Raw genomic sequence first — 11,775 nt, 5'->3', positions numbered from 1 at the left:
GAAATGGACGTCCTCTGACTCCGTCTGCTACACCACAAGTCACTCCTGCCTCTTAACGACTTATTTGTTTGTCTTGATTAACTTAGCACAACAAATATGTTATGGGTCAGGATAATGTGTTTAATTGGACACACACACACACACAGATACGCACACACACACACACGCACACACAGATACACAGCCAAACATCCTATATCACCACTGGATTCAACGCAGACACATCTCTATACTATGTTGCTGTTACTATGTATATTATTGATCAGAACTTTCTTAGAATCACATCGAACAACACACACAGACACACACAGAGACAGACCATACACAGGAACTCACAGAGATAAAACACCCACGCACATACAAAAACACACTGACGTACTCAGTGAGAGTGGTCATTCAACAGCTCACTGATGTTGCCAGACTCTCGCTCTCTCCCTCTCTCTCTCTCCAGGGTTTATGGACCATCACAACCCACCCCGGGTTACGACCGGCAGCATCGCAATGAATTTGTTCCACTAGCTCACACATCACATCGTTCCAGCCCTCCAAAGTGTCCAGAGTCACACTCACAGACCCAGAAGGAAGCCTGCCATTTGATTCTTTGGTTATATATTTATCGGTACTGATTAACTTTTATATCTTTATTTTTCTGCTGATGAACTGGAAGGCAGTCCTCACATATTACGGACTTAACGTTCGTACTCTACCTGGTGATTTTATGGAGCTGATTAAAGAGACTTCATGTAGGATTTTTATGTGCGAAATCGCTTTAAATGGCCAAATTATGAACAGGTTGTAATTTAACTCCAAAAATGTGTCCTCTATGGCTCTCCTTGGAGTAGAAAAGCATTTGGAGAGATTTCTGAATGTTGGGCTGTTTTGTCTGCTGAACAAGAGGGAAGGGATGACAAAGTACAGTTAGTGGCAAAGATGTCCGAAGTTTCATTAGTTTTTAATCAGTAAAACATTTACTTGGGATTATGACTCCCATAATCTTAGAGCCCGCGCTCCAGTCCTGTGGAGACTGGGGCCTCAACAGGCTGCAGCGCGCTCACCAAGGGGCCCGTACCTTTAAAAGGATGAAGTGGAATCTGTGCAGAATTTGTTTTAAAGGCTTAGGAGAGCTGACTGGGTACATGACAAAACATTACGATACGTCAAACTAGAGGAGCCAGGAGCCATGCATGGGCAGCGTGTTAGACTAACGCACGCATGCTTGAGCAGACAGCCATACACTCAAGCAAACAAACAGGCATTCTCACATTATTATCTACAGTAAGACACAAATACCCACCGAAACATAAACACACAAACACACCCATACACACACATACACACACACACACACACACACACACACACACACACACACACACACACACACAGGTAATGTAGGCTTTCATTCATAGCCATTCTTGCATTTTAATCATTTCAATGGCTCACTGTACCTCAGGTGAACTTGTATTTCATCCTCAATATTGCATTCAGCAAAAGTTAAGAGATCTTAGGGCTATTCTCTACTGGAGTGTGTCTTGTGTAGCCGACGTTATTCACAGAGATAGGGTTTCAACCTTTTTTGTATTTTCCAAGGCAGGCATCCTCCCGCCAGTAAAGGAGGTTCAATGTTTAATGTAAGCCGGTATTTCTCAGGCAGTTTGCGGTGACCTCGGCTAAGCTTGAAGTGCATTTTTTCTATCTACTTTTTACCGACAGAGACAGGGGTAGGACATCTCAAAATATGGACTTCAGGGCACAAGCGTGGGTGTCCAAAACAGGCTGCCCAGGACAAAGGTGATGCGCAGACCTGGAGAGAGAATGAGGGAGGAGATTTGATGGTCCACGGAGGGAAAGGTTCGATAAATGCACCATTCCTTCTCATGAATTATAATTGGCCAGTGGTCGCACCTTGGCGACTGCCATGCTGTTTCCAGTAGCCCAGTATCTTGTGTCTAGTGTGTGTGCGCTTCAAGAACTGCAGTTCCCCCAGACTTACAGGCCCCTACAGCTTTATGTTGGATGCGTCATTCGGACTGTTTGCTCCAGTATTCACCATGGCGAAAGACCGGTCATGAGTCACACACCTTTAAACCATCCTTCAGCAAGCTGCCCTGACGCTTACCTGCTCCTGTAATGACATGTATTTCAAAGTATTCACTGGGAGTCGATTTGGATAAAATCACTGGAAGCCAGCGCACGGTACATATGTAGTAAATGTCACAGGATGGATGTGCGTGGGCGAGCTGCATGTATGGTGAACCTTTGACCCCGGTCTCCCTCTCCCTCTGAGGAGCAGGGTGCTAACCTTCTAAGATGTCCGGAGAACATCCATAATCACCGGCGGTCTAGAGAGACCTTCTAATCCCACAGCTGTCCACTCGCAGAATGAAGTGCGCCGTGATTAAATAACACATGAGCTAGGAGAGGAGAGGAGGAGAAAGGAGAGGAGGAGAGAGGAGAGGAGGAGAGAGGAGAGGAGGAGAGAGGAGAGGAGAGGAGAGGAGAGGAGAGAGGAGAGGAGAGGAGAGGAGAGAGGAGAGGAGAGAGGAGAGGAGAGGAGAGGAGAGGAGAGGAGAGGAGAGGAGAGGAGAGGAGAGGAGAGGAGAGGAGAGGAAAGGAAAGGAAAGGAGAGGAGGGGAGGGGAGAGGAGAGGAGGAGAAAGGAGAGGAGGAGAGAGGAGAGGAGAGGAGAGGAAATGAAAGGAGAGGAAGGGAGGGGAGAGGAGAGGAGAAGAGATTAGAGGAGAGGGGAGGAGGAGAGGAGAGGAGGGAGGAGGAGAGGAAAGGAGAGGAGGGGAGGGGAGAGGAGAGGAGGAGAAAGGAGAGGAGGAGAGAGGAGAGGAGAGGAGAGGAGAGGAAATGAAAGGAGAGGAAGGGAGGGGAGAGGAGAGGAGAGGAGATTAGAGGAGAGGAGAGGAGGAGAGGAGAGGAGGGAGGAGGAGAGGAAAGGAGAGGAAAAAAGAGGAGGGGAGAAGAGGATAGGGCATGAGTGGAGAAGGGGTGACGAACATGCCTTTTACACAGACAAGTACTCAAAACACACACACACACACACACTTGTGGTAGTCACATACACACACAAACACACACTCACACACGAACACACAAAATGTTTTCACACACACACATCATGTTTATTTTCGAAGCCTCTATATGAAGCCAATATTTTTCCTTCAGCGGAGAGTGGATTGTTAAGAGGATTGATTTCCTTCCCCTGGGACGTGTTTACTCTGCAGTCCATACATCAGGGTTTACATTTTAAATTGAACAAACCTCTAAGATGGAACAAACGCATTATCAGGCAAGGTTTATCAGTCCCCCCCTCTCCAGATATTCCCCACCCCTTACTGCTTCTTGTTAACATGTCTTCACTGCAAGCCTCTTTTGATAATAGTGTCTTCTTACTGTAAATTGAATTGTCTTGGTACTCCACAGCTCATACAAAGTCAGTCTGTTGCTACTCGTATTGGATTGGATAATGTTTACTGGTGAAGTTTGGGGAGACGCAAGAACGTTACAGAATACATGGAAGTGTTATTCAGAAGTGGGGTCAGGTGACCAGAGTTCTGTGAGACGTCATTGGTGGGGCATACAAAAACACAAACGCATATGAACACACACCTGTATATTTACACACACACACACACACACACACACACACACACACACACACACACACACACACACACACACACACACACACACACACACACACACACAAACATACAAACGCATACTTACAAACACATACACACACACGCACACACATACAAACACATATATGTGTAGAAACACACACACACACACACACACACACACACACACACACACACACACACACACATACACACACACACACACACATATATGCGTACATTAATTCATACACATTCATACAAACACCCCCAGCTTGAGTGCTCCTCTCAACTACCTCAGCTGGATGCCTGGCACCGCAATCACAGGGAGCATGCAAAGGTCGCACAGCAAAGTCACGACTCTTCTCTATTTTGGCACCGCAGTGGTGGAACGAGCCCCCTACCCATGTCATGACTGCGGAGTCGCTCACATGTTTCCGCAAGAGGCTCACTTGTTAAAGGGGACATACAACGAAAACAAACTTTTTCCTGGGATTTGGGGTGTTGTTTTGGGTCTCTGGTGCTCCCACACACATACAAACTTTGAAATAAGTGTGTACATGATTTCTTGAGTGAGATATGTATTTCTGACAGTACCTCGCCTACATTTACCAAACGAGCGAGTCAGTTTCGGTGCCCCCTCCTACGTAGGAAGGGGGCACATTTGAATATCACCCCCCACTTCCCCACCCCCTCCAATCAGAGCATAGATAAGATTTTGTGGACCAGCGGACGAGCGCTGGGTGGAGATGTTTTCGCGCATTTCATAAGCAGGGAGATTCCCTACAAAACTGGATATCTAATGTGTCAGTTTGGCATGTGACTGCCTGGCAGGGAGTCTGGCAGAGCTGCCGGACAGCTCGGTGGCAGTCCGGCATCTCAGCTCCAAGTACAACCCCGGACTTCAGAGAGTGAAAGCCTCCGTCAAAGCCTCCGTCAAAGTTCCTTCCCCCAACGCTTCTCAACCATGGCCGAGATAACCCCCACTACGAGTCTTTACTTGTTGTGGAAGAACCAGAGACGTCAGACGCAGTCTTTATGATTCATAATATCATCCGAGGAGCACATAGCTTTTGGCCATGATATTAGATATTATACTATAAAGATATCTATATATTGTATTATTATTATAATATAATATTATGTAATATAGATATAGAGCTCCGGGAGTCCGCAAACGGCAACAATCGCTTCACCTCCATGCTGGGGTCACTCCGACAGCTCATTGGTCAATCAGCAACAGCTCATTTGCAATAAAGATACCGACACCAGAAACAGCGCATGTCTGAGGGGTCTGAAACAGACGGGAATAGCGGTTGAGATTTTTTTTTCCTAAAGGCTATTTCCAGCAAAAAGCTTGAAAAACATGTTTTCTTGAACTCATATAGTACTTTTTCTTGTTGGGAAAACACCATAATATTTCTCCTTTAGGTGTTCCCATGGACTCTGCATAGCCTCCCTCCTTACCCCCCACCTCCCCTCCTCCCTTACTCAAAACACCCCCTCTTACACACTTATTGTATGTTTGTACGTTCTGGAGCTTAATGTACGCACTTATTGTATGTTGTACGCCCTGGCACTTAAAAGTAGTAGCATCGTGCACCATATTATCCTAGCAATCTTTGATGGACACAGGGAATGGGTTAACCAAGTTGTATGCACCTGCAAACAATTGATTCCTGTCGAACATGAACAATTATTTCCTACACTGAAACATATGTATGCAGTATGCACAGTGTGCCAACCCGGCACGAAAGAGTCAGTGTGATTCTAATAAACGAGCACAGGATCATAGCTCAGCAACAAACGGCAATGCTGTACACAAAGGACTTCATGAATTAATAATGGTCAGTACTATCGGCAGGTGAATCCATAATCTGTCGTGGTGTTTAATGTGTGCCAGATAAGCCACTCTGCCTTCAGGCTTCTGCTGACCATGTAGGAAGACATGAAAAAAGAGCACGCTTTACAACAGCAGTCCATCAGGCTTTTCAGTGGTGTTTGCTCTTTAGGTTATTTATTTAATTTTAACATTTGGACACTCAATTTTATTACAAATGATGCCATTGATTGTCGTTGAAGTGTTAGAAATGTGACTTTGTGTCCCCCTGCAGATGCAAAGAACTCTAAAGGGTTGTGTGTCTGAAGGTGTCTATTACCTATGGATCAACTTTTGTTTGTCTTTGCATCAGAATGAGTCTCCGGGCAATCTGTCCACGTACCCAAAAGCCTGGGATTAAAGCCATAGGTTTGATGGCCCCCAGAAGCCAATTACACCTAAACCCCATTGAGGGGTGTCCGGTCACGCATTACGACCACATTGGCTCGGGCCTCATCGTTCCAGGGCGCATTCGTCTTCCACAAGGGATGCTTCGCTGTGCCTTTGTTGTTGATACCCGCCTCCTGACTCTGCCCGTGAAGATTGGTGTGTCCGTGTGTTGCATAAGAACTGTGATGAAATGTACAAATGATTTACAAATGGGATGTAGGGAACGAGAGTTTCACAAAGTTTTAAATCCAATATGCAATTAGATGGGAAAAGTTTGAAACCACCAAATGGATTTACTTGTAAATATACAAACCAAGAGGGACCTTCTCAGTCCCTCCCCAAGATATAAGGTTCTGTCATAAGCCGTAGCTAAACAGAGATATCATGAGGAAACGGTTGAGCCATCAGCTTCCCTTCATCATCACAGAGGAAGGCAAGGAAAGAGGCTGGTCTGTCTGTTACACAAACAATAACTTTTGCAAGTGTGTAAATAGCTGTGTGTGGATAAAAGCTTAAAAGTCCCTGTCAATGATATGGCCTGGTCGGATTCTTTATGACCTCATGAATCCCTATCCAAATAATACGTCTCAACAGTTTTTCTGACTTCATCATAAGTCACTGTGAGACATACCAGTCCAATGGGGAATCCACCAAAGTCCCTGCCAAAGATAAGTGTCCAATCTACAAGTCATTGTGACATCTTTTTCAAAGAGAATATGTCTAAATCATCGCAATGACTTATATATCCCTCTTAAATGTGAAAGTCTTCATAAGGGTCTTGCCAACGTACTAGGTATGAGCCGTCATTTTGACCTCATACATCCCCTTCATAAATACCAAGTGTCAACAGTCTAAATCAGGGATGGGCAACTTTCATTATAAAGAGGGCCACATTTTTCATCATAACCATTGGAGGGCCACATGACTGCACACTTCAACTAAACGTGAGCTGAGAGAAGCTACACAATTTTGGATTTGGTAGATATGATTTCCTGTATTCTGGTGCATTTTGGGGATGGCCACTACCTAAAAAATAATCCAGAATCATAACCTATGTACGGTATGTTAATTGAACCAACATACATTCATTTCCTGTTTTCCATGCTCAAACCGCCACATGAATGGTCAGTATTTTTATCAGTGCAAAGGGCTCACATACATCATCATTCAATGAAGTCAAAAAACTGAAAAACAATGGCCCAACATTAAGTGCAACAACTCAATGAACTCAAACCCAACAAGCAGTTGTAGTAGTTGTAGTGGCGACTTAAGTGGATATCTTTAATGACTGATATCGCTTCTAAGAAAACTAGACGCATGGGTTTGCCTTCGAATTCTATGAATTCTTCTCATCTTTCTTGGCTTTCTTTTTTTTTTTGAGTTTTCTGTAACTCGATCAATTATTATTATTCTTTTTTTTTTTTCTTTTTTTTTATTATGTGCGGGCCTGACTGAGTGAGGATGCGGGCCGCACTGAGTGAGGATGCGGCCGCCAGTTGCCCATCCCTGGTCTAAATAGAAACAGAACAGAGTAGTTATGACATGAATCATGGACACCAGTGTTGTCTTTTTAAGGCCTTATCAGTCACTCTCCCACATAAGAGGTCTCAGGAGTGTTTGCTACCACAATGTCCTTGGCAGACATTTACCCTGGTCTAAGTAGTTGTTTGTCAAACATTCCAGGTGTCAAGGTCCTCACGAGGCCAACTCTGCAGTGGAGCAGAGATCCTCAAAAAGCACGGCCTGTCCATGCATTCCCAAAGGGATGTCAGAAAAGGGCATCAAAGTGGACTCTGCCAACACAACTCTGTTTGTGTTGGCACGCACTTCCCTTTGCCATGGCACACACACTCACACCCATAGTTCACCTCTTCCGCTGTCTTTCCGGGGGATCAAGGTGAATCGTCTGTCAAAGCCTCATGAACTGTTATTGGTAAGAAATATAACATATACCTTTACCTACACCTTGCACGTTGATTGTCGATGTATAAAGGTGTTACTTAAGTATATATCTTTCTTCTGTGATGAGCATTGCACACAGTAGTCTACATTAAAGTAACATTACTAGCGCAGGAAGTATTTCAAATTATTCAAGAACGAAGTCAAAATATAAATGACGGATGACGTATGCGGCATAAAAATAGACCAACATAACAATGGTGATGTATAACACTGTCGGTGTCCATGCTTGCCGCGATACAAACAAGCCGGATGTTGTAAAGCGGGCTGGTTCATTGTCGTCTGTTTTTCAGTAGCTGTTCTAAAACTGAACAACAGTCATTTTCTCTCTTCCCGTTGGGGTGACTTCAGACAAAGGCAGCGCATGCCAGGGCGCATTGTTTGCCAGTCTTTCCCTGGAAGAGAAGCTGTAAGCCTGATTGTCTTATCACCTGGCAGAGGGCTGCAACCAGCTCAGTGGGAGAGAATAGCTTTGGATACTGTTAAGTGTTGGTGCTGGGAGCGGGGTGAGGCTGGTGTTGTGTTAGATCTCCAGGCCCGCTCGGAGCAACATGACCTCATGAGCCCCCTCAGATATTGACAGACGCCAGGTTTTGTGCCGGATCTCTTTGGGTGTTTCCCACCGGATCGGCTGTTGTTTGTAGATAAGAGGGGGGGGGGGGGTTTAAAAGAAACAAGGATGGGTGTTTCAGCACCGTTGTCTACCTGCCAATCATTATGATGATCTCTTTCTCCCTCATTCTCCCCGTTCTCTCTGTTATCCAACATCCGTCTCTCAACAGTGTTGTTTGCAAAGCATCGATTTTCCTCTACCATTCAGAAGTAGGTACTTGCAGAAGGGCTGCTATGCACTCGCAGCCACGTGTGACCGAAAGTCTCTCAGATGATGTGATTCATGAGGCGGAGTGTCTTCCGAGCTATCTTTTCAGACGCACTCCAGAGACTCCCTGTTGGAGGGCCCTCTAGCCATAGGTTGCTTGCACCCCTGGCTCTACTCTAGTGTGTCTCCACGGCCACCGAGGGGCCACTCCTCGCCCTCCGCTGACGTCTGGAGTGACATGCAGCTGGCCGGGACGCCATCTGGTCATCACACTCGTGTCAGAGCCGCTCTACGGGCGTTTAGATGATAGGAAATACCGATGGAAAGGAAGAGAGAAAAGTAGAAAGAAAAGTAGAAAGAAACTAGCTCCCAACTGAAAGGTTCTTGGTTCAATGTCCAATGTCCACAGCCTGGCAGACTAAAGCCTGACCTGTAGTCGTCCATGAGAAAGATGACCCGACCTAGACCCTATCTGCTTGTTACATTGTGATTCTGAATTCACTGTAAGTCACTTTGAATACAAATGTCTGCTTAATGACTTGAAATGATACTCTTCCCTTTCATTTATAAAACTGTCCTTCTCTTCCTATCTCTTTTTATCACTCTCTCTCTCTCTCTCTCTCTCTCTCTCTCTCTCTCTCTCTCTCTCTCTCTCTCTCTCTCTCTCTCTCTCTCTCTCTCTCTCTCTCTCTCAATTTCTAGCTCTCTCTCTCTCCCCATCATTTCTTATCTTGCACGCTCTCTCTCTCCGTCTCTCTTAGCCTCACATACCTCTCACTCTTATTTTCTCTCCCTCTTTCCATGACCCTCTCTCGCTCCTCCTTCCAACCCCTTTCCCTCCCGCTCCCTTCCTCTCTCTCTCTCTCCCTCTCTAAGGTAAGCAAAGAGTAATTGATTCACATTGATGAACCCACGTTTCTTCAGTTGTGTAAAACGCCAACAGACCACCACACAAATACACACAACTAAATGCACACATACCACAGGCAAACACACACATACACACAGACCACATGCATTCACACAATTAAACACAAGCATAGCACAGGCAAACTCACACACACTGACACATTTGCAGACCAAAGAGAAACACAAAATACCACATACACTCAAACCCAGGCTCTAATATGCACACACATGCGCGCACACACACACACACACACACACACACACACACACACACACACACACACACACACACACACACACACACACACACACACACACACACACACACACACACACACACATACATTCCATAGGGAGTTAATGACGATGGTCTGGATATTCTCTCTGTTCCCTTAAGAGACCATAATTCATCGGTAATTGCCATGAGACCATTTTCTCTATCAGAATCTCCTTGGACGCTAAATTAAAGAGCTACACCTGACGTACGAACTAACGGGTGAATCACGCGCGTTGCTCTACTGCCCCTTATTGGCCGGAAGTAGAATGCAGGAGAATCAATTCGTTTTATGTACGTCAATTTTATTATTCAGTTGCGCTCAAAATCTCATTCCATTGTCTTTAAGTTATGAGATGTAGTTAGCTTTTCATATTCATATTTGTTAGAACATTGTAAAAAGAAAACGAAGACGTATTTAATATAAATCAATCTAAGAACTTTGAAGTGCTTTTAACCTGTAAGCCATGAACACCAATATAAAATAATATATAATTCTTGTGATGAAAGGTGCAGACCTTTAACCCCTGTAAAGTGTGGCCTGCTCTCTCGTCCCAGCAGAAAACAATCTCCCTGAATAAATAGACATTTATTTTGAGTCATTTGTACTTTCTTCCACATTGGCATGTGTGACTCTCCTTATTGTTTTGCAAAATTCCACTAGTCCTTCTTGTATGATCTTTGACAATTAAAAGTGTTCAGCCATACTGCCTTTTATTATGTACGTCATGAAGTGTTCAATATTTACACACTTGCAATTTTCTCTTTGTTTTCTAGTTTCCTTATAATTTAATACACAATATATTTTTTATTTTTTATAATGTTTGCATTATGTTAAAACTGAATTTGTGTCACTTCTGCCAATCTGGTATGTGATATGGAAATAATTTGCCCCTGGATATCTCTGAGCTATGTAGATACGTTACCATTTGTTATATTTTTCCATCAGACCTCGAATCAGACCAGTGTTAGTTCTGCACTCTGCTGTGCTCTTTTTCCATGAACCTCTTAATTAGGTTAATGACATTATTCTACCCATGTGTTAATGTAGTGCACAATAGTGCGAATCGAGGTGAGAGCACAGAGAGAGAGAGAGAGAGAGAGAGAGAGAGAGAGAGAGAGAGAGAGAGAGAGAGAGAGAGAGAGAGAGAGAAAGAGAGAGAGAGAGAGAGAGAGAGAGAGAGAGAGAGAGAGAGAGAGAGAGAGAGAGAGAGAGAGAAATAGAGAGAGAGAGAGAGAGAGAGAGAGAGAGAGAGAGAGAGAGAGAGAGAGAGAGAGAGAGAGAGATTTTTTATTATTGAATGAGATGTTGGCTTTCCTAACTGGGTTCAAAAAACAAGCCATATTTTATCTCATGCTCTCACCTTGCCTTGATCCATGTGCGTGTGCGTGTGTGCATGTGTGGGTGTGTGGTTGTGTGTGTGTGTGTGTGTGTGTGTGTGTGTGTGTGTGTGTGTGTGTGTGTGTGTGTGTGTGTGTGTGTGTGTGTGTGTGTGTGTGTGTGTGTGTGTGTGTGTGTGTGTGTGTGTGTGTGCGCATGCACATGTGTGTGCATGTGTGTGGGTGGATGGTTTTGTGTGTGTGTATATATATTTGTGGGGGTATATGTGCATGTGTGTGTGGGGGGAGGGGGGTTGTGTGTTTGGGGAGGGGGGTGTGGTTGTGTTTGTGTGTTTTTTTTGTGTGTGCGTGTGTGCGTGTTTGTGTGCCAATCAATTCCTGTCATTTGAACGGTATATTAAGATCTAAGACGAGAGTAAGGGATGGTAGAGAGAGAGAGTCAGACTGACAGACAGATTGATGAATCATTTCACCTTCATATTAAAAGGGTCGATTTGAACAGATAACACGTTTCATCGTTCATTAAATGCCCATTCATCCACGATACATACACACACCTTCCATTCTGGTGG

Source organism: Gadus chalcogrammus, chromosome 21, assembly GCF_026213295.1.
Source record: "Gadus chalcogrammus isolate NIFS_2021 chromosome 21, NIFS_Gcha_1.0, whole genome shotgun sequence".
NCBI classification, from domain to species: Eukaryota; Metazoa; Chordata; class Actinopteri; order Gadiformes; family Gadidae; genus Gadus; species Gadus chalcogrammus.
Note: the sequence above shows the minus strand (reverse complement) of the source record.